We start from the raw sequence: 14,284 nt of genomic DNA, 5'->3' as shown, positions 1-14,284 counted from the left end.
TACTGCTGGGACACCGTCCCACGTATTGTTATTATTATTATTATTATTAGCAAATGAGCCCTCAAGGGACTAAGCAAAGTACTTATTTACAAAGTACTTACGAAGTAGTAGATGCGATTGTTTGCTTTTTTTCTGCCAATGTTTCTTTCATTATTTTGAGGTGGGCTTCTTTCCTCTCTTCAGACCAAGTTGTTCCATTCTTCTTCGGTTTCACCTGTAGGTCCACTTCTGCCATTCACAAATTTTAGGACTGAAGTTCTTCCTATTTTTAACATCTTCTTGTATGATTCCCGCTAACTTGAAATCATTTCTAATCTTGCCAACCTATTTCATGATTCCTGATTGTGCTTTACTTTTATTTTTGTACAACTCATTTTTTGTAGAACTCAGCCATTCGTTTTGTAAGTCTATCATTTCATTCTTTTGATATGCTCGTAGAAATTTACTTCGCGTTTTCTAATGTCATTATGGATGTGTGCGTATTGTTTGGTTTCCTGTTCCCCTTGAGCCTGTATTGGTCCTCTTTGAGTTTTGGGTCTAATTTTGCACCCCTTTTTCTCCATGTTTTCGATATCTGTTTTTTGTTTTAGATTAATGTTTCTGAACCATAAAGACATTCTGGTTTAACAACTATGTTGAAATGTTTCAATTTTGTGTATTTGCAGACGCATTTTTTTGTTGTAATTATTTTGGGCGAGTCGATATGCAGTTTCCATCTTTTACCATCTGATTTCATTGGTTCTTCTTCTTCTTCTTCTTCTTCTTCTTCTTCTTATTATTATTATTATTATTATTATTATTATTATTATTATTATTATTATTATTATTATTATTATTATTATTATTATTATTATTGAAAAACAGGTTTTGGTACGATTAGCACGATTTTAGTTTCTCTTGGAAATGTGAAATTTTAAAAAGATTGACAGAGTCTTGAAGTATGGGGGCGCGGTGGCTCAGTGGTAGAGCGTTCACCTCCGGTGCTTGGGGTCCCTGGTTCGATCCCAGCACACGCCGTGTGAACTTTGTGGTGGACAAACACCGTGCTCGTGGGTTTTCTCGGGGTTCTCCCGTTTCCTCCCACTTTCTTCATTCCACCATTTCACTCATCTCTCATCATCACTGTCTCCTTTAGCCTAACCGGCATAACCGTGGGACGTAAAACTTAAAGATTTCATTTCATTTTTACTCTTTAAGTATATCAATTTAGACCAACTGTATTAAGCAAGTGAAAATTTTATGAGTTCTAAAATTTTTTAAGCAATAACTTTAGCAACACTAAGCTAAAAATATAATTTGAAGGCTGCTGTTCTTAACTTTGCTTTGTTTTAGATAGATAAAGAGCTTGATAATTGTAACAGCGTTGACAAGAAAACATTATGTTTTATATTAGCTTTCCTCTTTTCAGAGTTATTATTATTATTATTATTATTATTATTATTATTATTATTATTATTATTATTATTATTATTATTATTATTATTACTGTATTATTATATAACATCAACGAAGAAGAAAATACTGGGAGGAAGTTGAAGATCGACGAACATTTCCAGGTAAAAGATGGAAAGAAAAGAAAGAAAAAAGAAAGAAAAGAAAGAAAAAGAAAGAAAAGGAAAAAACCTCATTAGTCCTAGGATTTGCCAAAAGGCAGAATACTAAATAATAATAATAATAATAATAATAATAATAATAATAATAATAATAATAATAATAATAATAATAATAATAATAATAATAATAATAATATCAACAAGTATGGTTCGAATCAAATCGCTGCTACGCATATAGGCCTACATCCCTTTATGTGTTTCGCTTTTTCCCAGCCAGAGTGCTCCACCTCTCAGTTGCTGCTTTTGTTCACAAATATTTCTGTTTCAATAAAGAGTAATACATTACGGACAAACACTAAAATATTGTGAGTTTTTACTTATGGAATGATAGACATGATAGGTATGGTATAATAGGGTATGATAGATATGAGGACAGTTTGATCTCATGATACAGTGAAACCTGTCTTTAGCGGAGTCGAGTGGGACTCGGAAAAGTTTCCGTTGAAGTCAGGTTTCCGCTTAATGGAGGTAGACCTTGAAGTTTAAAAAAAATACATGCTTGTAACGCACATACTGAGAAAATATATTGCTGTACGTACCTTGTTTAATTATATACTTCTTTCTTGTACGTTTTAATATATAAAAAAATAAAATGAATACGAAATATGCTATGCACACGTTTTCTCTCTTTTTTCCAATAGTCAAGCAGGGTTTTCTGTATACATTGCTGCTTGGCTGCTCGACTTTCTGCTCACACTTTAGCCTGAGACACTACACCGACTAAATCAGTCATTTTTTCATAAGGCAAATTGTTGCAGTTCTTTTAAACTTCTGAGAGCATCTTAATACTTCTTTATTCTACGCTCTTTTTGGAACACGGTACCATACTCCCTTTCTTCCTCCACCTCGTCTTCTCCTATCCCACTTTCCGTATGATTGTTGATGAAGATGGAGGGATTAAAGACAAATTGTGGGGGGTGAATATGAGTAGTAGCTGGGAAAGGTCAACACTGTCCAGGAAGATTTAACAAAATAACTAAGACTTTATCGCAGACAGTGCAATGTATATGTTTACCTTCTCATAGAATATCTTAACATTTTCTAGTCCGGAACTCAAAATTTTCCGTTAAAGGTTTATTTTGCTTTCCGTTGTCCGCATAACACAGTTTCCGCTTAATGAAGGGATTTTTACACGTTTTGTACTGCAAAATTCATGGAACCATGAAATATTTCCGTTTAAGACAATTTTCCGTTTAATAAAGGGTCCGTTGAAGGCAGGTTTTACTGTATTATCATTTCAGAAGATTTTCAGTCATGATTTCAGAAGATTTTCTCTCACGGGAAATTTCAATAAACTGAGGGTGAAAAGTAGTATCTATTAGGAAATTATTGGTAATCTACATTGCACCCAATAGAATATATAATCCTGGAAGGTAATTTTGTGGTTCCGAGGGGAATGCTCCCCGGGCCGCCCCTTGAGATCACATATGTATTTAACTGAAATTCATACCATAGAGCACATGAGAGCTCACCTAAGTGATGTAATCGAGCGTTCTAGGTTGCAAGACTGACAACTCTGAGGTGACATCTCGGTTAGTAGTATGCGCTAGACTTGGTGCAACCAAAAAAAAAAAAAAAAAAAAAACGAACCTTGACCTGACCTTACCTAAAGAAGTTTCGAAGGACACCTATGTTCACCTCCTTTATTTTGACAGAAGTACATTGACCCACTCACCACAATTTTTAACAGGTGAGAGCGGATTCGGGTTCGATTGCCGGTGGGGGCACTCGGTCGAAAAAGTGTAAAACGCTTTTCAGGCCACTCATCCTGAATGAGGTTTTCCTGGTTTTTTCTTATTCACACCAGGCAAATGCCGAGCTGGTACCTAACTTATAGGTCCCAGGTCGATTCCTTCCTTCCCTTTCACCGGATAGTGTGCTCGCCGAGGGACGTCATCCCTTAAATGGTAAATGGCCATAGGTGATGGGCTAAATGGCCATAGGTGCCGAAAGCCCAGAAATCTAAATCCTAAATCCCACATTTTTTAAAACAGGAATGCATAGGACCAGTAGCGATGCTAAAGGGAGAAAGGGGCGGCGGCCTCCTAGTGCCATTGTCTGCTTCCTCAGACATGTATTCCATTTGAGGTCAAATAAATAAAACAATTGTTTTCGATTTATAAAAATATAATTGTTCTTTGAAAAATGCTTCTCTGCGCCTCCACTTGCCACTCAAGAAATTAAAGCTGGAGTCGTCATTGCATAGAACCACCCCTTACATTTAGGAAATTACAAAAAAAAAAAAAAAAAAAAAAGAGAATAATCCAAATAACTGTTCGAATTATTACTGGTTATCCAAATAATTGTTCGTTATCTGAATAATTATTCGGAATGGAAACAGTTGTTTGAAAAATGATTATCAAAATAATTCTTTGAATAATTTGTCATTATCCGAATAATTATCGAACAGTTATTACAATAGCCAATTTCATTCAAAGAAACCATTATTCAAATATTCGAAAAATGAACCATTGGAATTTGAACATCAGTAATTCATAGTTTATTTTTGTCCCGTACTTTACTATACAGGGTGGCCCAAAAGAAGGTATACACCCCTGCAGTGGCGGATCCAGGATATGATCAAGGGAGGGGCTAAACCATAATTTGCCGTTTTATCCAGTGTAAAGCTGAATTGAAGCCCATTTTATCCAGTGTAAACCTGAGCGTCAAGGGGGGGGCTACAGCCCCGTAGCCCCCCCCTTAGATCCGCCCTTGCACCCCTGCATTGATGAAGTATAACATTCTATTTTATGAGTTTATTTGCTTCGGCTGTTCCAAGCTTAAGGTATAAGAAAAGAGGCATTAAAAATAAATAATAAAGAAACTAAGTCTCTCTGATGGATAACGATTAGAAATGACATAAAATGCAATGAGCTAATCAGCACGATACCGTATATCTACTTTTGGGCCGCCCTGTGTGACTAGGGTTGCCAGCCGTTCTATATTTTACCGGACAGTTTGGTTTTTGACCTTCTTGTCCGGTACGACATCAAAACCTGACCCCTCTTACTAGTCCTATTCTCTGTTCTATTCAGATTATTTTGGAGCGATGAAAGGAATCGTTTGTTGATGTCCATGGTTAAAACAGAGCTTATAATATTTCTTTGATATCGACCTGTCGTTCACGGAATTTGCTGAAGAATTGAAGGTAGGCAAATCTACTGAACTTATAAAAACTGCTAAAGATCAACAAAAGTACATATTGAAAAGTGCAGCTAGCACTGCTACCAAGGGCGCCCATCAGTGGGGGCAAGGTGGGGCGCTTGCCCTCCTAGAGGAAATTGTACTTCAGAATATCGAAAACCCAATAGAATTATTACATTAATTATAGCAAAATTTGAAACTGTATTTGAAACGTCGCTTATACTTGCCCCCCCCCCCCCCTCCTTGGAAACCACAACATGGATGTTCTTGACTGCTACATCTTCCAATTAAATAATGCATCCAGATTCAGTAAAAGTATGTAGGCATTATGAGATATTATTAGCCTCACTTATCAGTAAGGTTTAGTTTTCAAGTACATTTTGTGCATTACATAATTATATTACAAATTTATATTTGGTTTTCTGCTTTAAATACAATGTATTATTGATCGTAGACTACTTAAATTACATGTGCTGACTCAACCAGAACTGTAATAAGGAAATTTAATAAATTCTTCAAAATTACATTTAATGCTAAAGTAATTAAGTTCGAACTCCGAATCTCTTAATTTTATGTGGGGTAACCACTTTCAAGTTGTTCACATTTTTGACGAGGAATGATGTCACAATTCTAAGAGTGTAGCCTACGTCAGCGTTTCCCAACCGGTGTGCCGCGACAAACTGGTGTGCCGTGAATGGGACCCTGGTGTGCCGCGAGGAATCGAAACAAAATTATTAATTTTAGAGCAATTAAATTGCAAAACGTAGGGGAAAATGTATATTTGTATTTCACATTACTATGAACCTCTACTATGAATCTACAATTTTCTACAGTTTCATACCGGGTTACTGTTCTGCATTTCTAATGTTGAAAAAAGTATTTGTTATCATTGTTATGACCATTATTGCTTCTTTATTGTTGCAGACTATTTCGTAACTTGAAAATTTAAAATATCATTCAATTCTCTCGACAAATTACCTACATGAAAAATAAGCATAATGATTTACAACGAGGGAAAACAAGTGATAGAGCTTTCTTCTCTACGAGGAGGAGATCAATAATCACAGACAAAAATACCACTGTGTTTTATATTTACAAATAATAATATCTTTAAGTGTGCTGCGAGAATCCAAGTAATATCCGTAGTGTGCCGCAAGTTGAAAAAGGTTGGGAAACGCTGGCCTACGTACTCCAGGAGGGTGTCTGTATTTCCATTTTCAAAAATTGGCAACCCTAATTATGACCTGTGAAAATGAAAAATGAAAACACTTATAAACTTGTAAGTTTTGAAAAACAGGGTCCAGAAACTATACCACTATACCGTCTCCCATAGATAAGAATACTGAAGTGTTTTTGTTTCTTCCGCGGTACACCGCATATACTAACTACTTCTTCACTAAAGTTGTATCACGTAACATTTTCACTACACTCCGCTCTTTGTGAACGATTTCTATTGTCTTCCACTGCGAAAAAGAAAAAAAAAAAAATAGAAAACGGTAAAGAAAGCATTTACTTTGGAATTTAACACTGTTTTAACAACCTCGCGGCGCTTAGAAACCAGAAACTATCCAAGTAACAAGCAATTGGCAAAATGGTGTAAATGGAAATTTCGAAATTATGGGAGTTGTTTTAGCAAAGAAAAGCAACTCCCACAAAAGTCAATACTAAACAAACTCAACAAGCTCACAAAGTGGAACATTGTTGGCGTATTTATCGCATAATTTTGAGCTGCGAGGCTGGAAGGAAGCAGAAAGGAGGGATTGAATATAGCAGCCACTTAAAACCATATCTTTCTTTTAAAAACTAAACTTGAATAGAAACGTGCAAGAGACGATTAGAAGAGATTTGTTTTCCTTGTTTTTAAGAATTGTGTTTACTTATTTTTGAACTAACAAGACAAATGGGATATGAATGTGATTCTATGCTTCCGGAATGTTTGTTTTTGTGGCTTTTTTTTTTTTTTAAACAGGGTTGTAGAAAGTGAACTCAGTACGTTTTAAATTTGATGTATTTTTTCTTTACATACTTCTTTCTACATGCTGGGAAAGTGATAATACCACATGCTTTTTCGTTGCTATGATAAAAACTATGTTTTTGGTTCCTAATTAAACATAAATTTGTAATAGCTGTAACACACAAAAAAACTATTCTTACTATTTCGTTTGAAGCCTGTTATTGCAAACCCATTTAAGTCCAATTTTTATTTCTAAATATTATTTTATTCCTAAATAAAGTTTATGGTACCGTACATCCAATACTCTTATCTTTGGAAGAAAGCTTGGATATCAAACCACGTGAAACTCTCTTTAAAAATGGCTTCTACATCAACATTCAAATTAAAATTACTGTTGCCCGCGAGACAAAAAGTACATTTTTAAGTCCGAGATGAGAAATTTTAGACTCTTGAGCAAGAAGTCAGAAGTTTAGTCAGTATCTGTGCACCTCATATATACTCTGAAAACTCATCTTCTTGTAAGTGATGTTGCAGCTTAATTCTGTGCTGACAAATTCAGTAGCTTTACTGTGCTCAATGTGGGTTCTATTCGTTACTAGGCGATATTACGTTTCATAAACCAACTCCGACTTGGGAGTTCCGCGATGATTGTGATAGTGTCAACATCTCCTACAGTGAGCTGACGAAGAGGAAGTAGAAAAAGTAGTTTATTCTCACCGACACTTTTCACACACATATACAAATACTCTTGAAATCACCTACATTCATCTACAATTACCTTACACGTCTACATTTCATTTAATTACTCACTTTTTTCCAAATATCCCAACCTGACCAATTGGGTAACTGGCCCTCTTCTTCCCGTTGGAACTCCATCATTTTGAATTTTACTATACCTGATTATGAATTTACATTTATTTACCTAACTATGACAAATTAGTATTTCTATCCCTATACTGACATAATTAACATTAATTAATTTTCTATTTATTTCATACTATATATAACAGGTAATGCGACTTGAAAGTCGACCAAAAAAAAAAAAAAAAAAATACAAATGGCGGCTTTCGTAATTCATCCACATTTTTAGCATACTAGGCTTATATTGCTGATGCTCTCTTAAATACCACCGTTAATGGTGAAGAAGACAAAGATAAAGACAACTCCGACTTGACTCAATTACAGACCACTAAGCAAATAAGTCCAATCCATTTTGAATAGTTTCCATTTTCACAGCTATTTTTATTATCACAACCTCGTATGACCACATATAGTAAATCTATTCCCGAAGATGCCACCAATTATATACATTAATCTCTAGCCTCTTGCTAAGTCAAGTCCCTACTAGGCAATTAAAGTAATTAGCAATGCCTTAAATAAGGCTCTAAACATCAGCAACTATGGCATCCACTTCAACAAGTATCCGATATTCAATTCGGTACATTATGTTACAAACAAACCAAGGATCTTATAAAATAAAAAATCTTGAAGCCATACCGTATGTCACAGTTTCTAGGATCGCAAGGATCCCAATAGGATCGCAAGTTTTGAGCCAACAATCATGGCGGAAACGAAAGTACCCAATCAGACGATGGCGGAAACGAGAGTAGCCAATCAGACGTGCCTATGCTCGGTTGTTTTTTGGCTTCATCGATTTAATAGGATTAAGATACATATGGGCAGATCCTCTATTTATAACATCCTTGAAACAAACACTAATTCTTCTTCTTTCTTCTTGAAGCATGCTCAAAATTCTGTCGCGCTTTCCGCCTCATATTCTTCTAATTTCCTATACTTTTTAAAATCACTTAGTATGAATAAGTTCTGTGCTGTAAACAAGTTTTATGTTCGTTCTAGTATCAACATTGATTAACAAACCCGGGTGATATGTATATCTTTTAATTAATACCAATTATATCCAATGGTTTTTCCTATATAACATCCTATTATCAAGCGTAAAATTCTACCAAGATTACCTCCGAAAATCAAGAACTTAAATTTACAAAATGAAATGAGAAAATAATTCGAGAATCGAGACGCGAACTCTACAAAATTTATGACACAAGACAATTTTATTTCTTGTCTCGTCTCGTTTCGTAGGCAATACTAATGAAAATATTTCATTTAACTGAAGAAAACACTAATTATTACCTACATATCGCACCACGACTGCATCGCACCACAATGCAAACTTTCATGTTGTCAAATGTTAAACGTTTGAAAGTTTCAACGGGTTATTAAAGAGCAGAACGGCAAACAGACATAACTTAAATATGGCCTCTAAAAATTGAGAAATACTTTGGCTATCTTCGAGTAATAAAAGTAGGAGCACACATTTGTATTTCTTTCTTTTTCTTTTATTTATTTTTTTTAGTTGTGGTGGTATTGCGGCTGAGAGGGATACGAACACGAAACATCGAGGAACTCGAACTCACCTAATACTCATCAGCCTAGCACCTCAGACTGCTCGACTACACCATACTCGCATAAATGGAATTTTAACCACTGTAGTAAGTTTTGATGGTATCCCATCAGGAATCGAACCCTGGACCCCAGACAAGACAAGTGGTCTAGCGATTACTCCCTAGCTGTTTGTATTGTGTTATGCTCTTTGAACTATTTTTCCTCGATTTTCGGGTGTTTTGTACACTGACGTACGCAAGGGGGTGGTTTCCTAGTTAGCCCCCTTCAGCAAGGTATTACGCAAAAATACACATGCACATTAAAATATGTATACAAACACCTGAAATGATACGAGCTTAAAATATTAAGCTTCCCACCTCCCCCCTTTGACGAAATCCTGCCTCCTCTACTGGTCCTGTAGGCAATGTGAAAGTACAAGGCAAAAGAGTTGGTTATTTCAGATTAATTATTACATTTTATTAAAACAATCGAGTTGGTTAAAAGATCCTGTGTCGAAGTACGTAGATAATAATTTGAAAGTAAAAACTATTTAGCATTGTTTCAGCTTCGTCATTAACTACGCAAATAGACAACAGTGAAGGTATTAGATTTGAGGATTGAGGAAGTTAATCATCTGTTTGTTACTTTTTCTTGTAACAGATTGCACGATTTGATTAAAACCCTGACAGTTTGATCCCTAAAATAAAGTTTTCATGGCAGTATTGGATGGGAGTATTGGAGTATTGGAGCTAACTGGATGGGTAACATGATGTGAGCTTTAATGAAATATGCTTTTCTTCTTTCACAGAAAAACGACAGATGTAATAAATGTTTCAAGTACCAGTTACCGACTGGTTGGTTATACCAACCCCCCTCCCAGCACCACACACACTCATAATTTGAATCTTTAAATATTAGATACCACTTCTCTAAAATTAGTCAATCTTCTAGCAATAAATCATTTTATTAGGGGGTTTCTGAATGTTATTCTGATAGGTGCTCGTCTTCATAATTACTGGTCAGTTGTTTTGTCACACACAAGTTACAACGGTTAATGCATCGCGATTTTCTACTAACCTCTTCGTCTTTACGTATACTTTTTCTTCATTACCAATAAAATCAATTGAAAACGTTCTATTGCTCCAGTGCTCCCTTGTTTTCTTTCCACCATAGTTTTCATCTCGTCTCTCAGAACTCAATTTCTTTTCAGCATTGCCAGTTACCAAACTGAGAGTCTTTTCCAGGTTGCTGTGAGTCTGGACACCCTACCTCTTCTCCAGCTGTTACGGGAAGAAGAAGGCCCTGATCACCAACAATCAGAACTATTTTGGTCTTCGTACTGCCGTTGTACTATATTGTAATATAATGAAATTCTATAATAAAATAGTTGTGGGAGGAAGTTCAATCCTGTGAACGTTATTGCTCTACAAAATCTGCCTTAGCATAGTATTTTTTACAATACTGTATTTTAAAATCTAACAGAGAGAGGAACATGATACGTGATTGGTGGTGATGATGATGTAGTTTTAGCATCCCTTTTAACACTCAAGGCTATATGAGACGTGGACATAGAGATTAACGTGGAATCCGAACCACATAAGATTCCCCAGTTAATTGAATCTGAGTCTCCCACGCCAAAGACGCGTACACTATAGATATACCGCATTGACTTGACATCTACTAGTCTTCCATTCCAAGCGCCGCTATCGGCTGAAGGAATTCCATTCCCTTTCGGTAAGGCTATCTCGCTTACCAACAGGTGAACCCTCATTGGCTCCACGCGTGGGTGTGTAGCGGGTGTGAGCTTTAGTTCACATTTTTGCCACGACTCAAGACATTTTGGCAGCACTATAACTACTTATCCACGAGGAAGCTCGGAAATGTGATTGGTGTTAAAGGGTCACCCTCCTCTAGACTTCTTTTTCCACGAATGTCGTGATGAGATTATGTATATTTGAGTCGTTTTTTTCTAAAACAACACATGTCAGAAAAATCAATTTTTGAGAAAAATGAGAAAAACTATGCTACACACTATAGTTTATCCAAAGATGTCTATTTATTTATAATATACCAAGCGTAGGCAACGGCTTGGACAGCTGCAGAACTCTCACAAAATGTGTACATATGCGTAGCAAACACAATAGTGTTGTTAACTTTGTATTTGACAAACAAAACTTGACATGAGTCGTTTTACCAAAAAAAAAAAAAAAAAAAAAAAAAAGTCATTTAAAGGCTGATCCAATATATCCATCGGTTGCATTCTTCTATAAATTGGCATGATATTTCCAGCAGTATCAGGCAGGTGAATAACATAAATTGATGGTCTATGATAATTTGCCTACGCTGGGAAACACACACATCAAACACGCTGTTTAGTCACATTGTCCTATCATTTATAACCGGGTGTTTACTTCTGTTTGACACAGAAACAAAATATAACAATCGTTGAATAAATATCGAATTCGCGTTTTCGAAGGATTTACACGTTTCATAGCTTCTGCTTGCCACCCCCCCCCCAAAAGTTACATTTAATGAATGTCTGTCCGTGGCTCTTGATGTATGTATATACATTAGCCTAAAAGCCATAACGTAAACTTACCCGAATCAGATTTTACACGCATGGTTTTTATAATATATCGGAATTCTATAATATTGTTTTTTTTAAATAATTTTTCTACCCCCCAAAATAAATATAGTTCATTAGAGGATATCAGAAATTGCAAATTTCTCGAAAATGACTCTAACCAGTGGTGTCATTCAAATTATTTAACAACCGGTTCTATGATAAAAATATTAAGTTGACTTAGTATTAGTATTATTGGTATATTACTATTATTATTATTTTTATTATTATTTATTTATTCCAATGATACTAGTAACAGTGAATAGGATGAAGTCATGTAGCATCTTTATACTGTTATTTTGTATGTTAATTTTCAAAAATTGTACAAGAAAGTCATTCTCCCTAAGTACAGGGTCTACAAGAAACAATTTTAAGAACCAGTTCCGGGAACCTGAGGAAATTTAACAATCGGATCGTGCGAACCGGCTGAATAACACCACTGGCGTTAATGATTTTAACAATCATATAATATGGTGTAAGCTATTTCTCTTAAAGGTAAATTGTTTTCGAGCAATTTGTTCATAAATGACGTAGACGATTTCGTTCACATTTCATAAATAAATTCATTAAAAACCCTACTGAAAAACGACTGGAAGCTTTCGAAATTTGGGTGTGGAGAAGAATGGAGAAAATTAGCTGGGTCGAGCGGAAAACGATTGAGATTGTGTTAGAAATGATGAAAAGAAAAAAAATTAGGCATTATTGAGGAGAGGAAGAGAAATTGGTTGAATCATTGGCTAAGAAGGAACTTATCATGAGTAAGGCCCGGATTTTTATGTTTTTACATATTTTTTTCCTTTGTATGTACGCTGGTGAAAATATGAAATGTTCGCAAATTACGAAGTAAGGAGCCATATAAACCAAAATCACGTTACATATTTTTACATATTTTGAAGTCTGTTACATATTTTCCGTCTACTGTACATATTTTTACATAAATTCAGTTTCCTTGCTCCTTTCCGCTAATTTTCTTTAAATAATAGACCTATATATACCTAAATAGACCTATATATGGGATAACTCAAAAAATACTTTATTTAATTATCTGTATTTTTCTCTCACTTTGTTCAGCCGATTTGTATTGCAGGAAAGCTGGGTTAAAACAAATCGTACACTCTACAATATGCAAAGAAACGACGTCAGTTATCGCTTCCAATCCTGAAAAAAAAGAGATCTGTTTTTTATATATAAAGAAAGAAAACAATATAAGGATTTTTGTGCTTATCGCCTTTGCAAGCATACGCCACTCGGATGTGTGCCGACAAAACAAACTAAAACGCACACAGTTGGCTGGCGTTCTCACCTTTTTTGTATGTGCAACTTCTACTGGTGGGGGTGGGGGTGGCCGTGAGAGGGAGGTGATTGGAGCGGCTAGGCTTTATCACTTGTTTCTTAAATCGAATAAAAAATCGCTTTTGTATGACTCGATGACTACTCCGACACTTCTTCCTTCAAACAAAGGGGAAAAGGATTCAGTTTCGCGACCGGTTTGTAGAGACCTGCACGGGCCGAATTTTTCGGCCCGAGCCCAATCCAGCCCGAACGTGGCTAGGCCCGGCCCAGCCCGGGCCCAAAACATTTTGGAGATTTTCGGCCCGAGCCCGGCCCGGCCCGATAAGTTTTCAAAATTCTTGGCCCAAGCCCGGCCCGGGCCCGATAAATTTTAAATTTTTTTGGCCCGACTCCGGCTCGATAATTTTTTTAAAAAATTAGCTCGAGCCCGAATCGTTCTCAAAATTCAGTACTAAATTTGACCTAACCCTCAGAAACATTTTCTATGGTTCATAACCTGACGCTTGCCTTCCGAATCGTGCCATTGCCTCCTAGAGCTTTGCCTGTCATAGAGAGAACAAAAACTCCATTCCCTGTAACAAAAATCTAACTTAATTGATTTTTAGCATAAAGTGAAGATGGCAATATTATTTAGCGGCAGGCAAAACATTCCCACCCCTTCTTTCTATATTTTGAGTTCAGTAAAGGTCAAGGTCAGAGCTCAATTTACCGCATAATGCCTGCAATCCTCTATAGTGAAAGTGGAGCCACTAAGCAACACAAACTGTAAATAGCTATTGTATTCTTTCTAACATTTTTCACCGACACACTTCTTCAACGTTTGGCTTTATTCTAATTATCGTTTAACGAAAGTCAATAATTATTAAAGAATTGCAATTGATCGGCCCCAGCCCGGCCCGAACTGAAGAGAAATCAGTGTCGGCCAGCCCAAGCCCGGCCCGGCCCAAAGAAATAACAGTGTCGGCCCGCCTAAGCCCGGCCCGGCCCAAAGAAATAACAGAGTCGGCCCGCCCAAGCCCGGCCCGTGCAGGTCTCTACCGGTTTGTTAGTGTGCACGCTTGTGACCGAGTTAGTTTCTTGTTTTCAATGATGGCTTCCTCTTTAGCGTCAAAATTGAAATCGTGGATAGCTATGGATGACGCTTATACCACAGACGGTTTTTTTTTTGTCAATTATGCAATAAGAAAGTGGGCTGTTCAATGAAGTTGCAATTGGATCAGAACATGAGAACAGCTATTCACATGAAAAACAAGG

Source organism: Thermobia domestica, chromosome 14 (genome assembly GCF_964235325.1).
Source record: "Thermobia domestica chromosome 14, izTheDome1.hap1.1, whole genome shotgun sequence".
NCBI lineage: Eukaryota > Metazoa > Arthropoda > Insecta > Zygentoma > Lepismatidae > Thermobia > Thermobia domestica.
Note: the sequence above shows the minus strand (reverse complement) of the source record.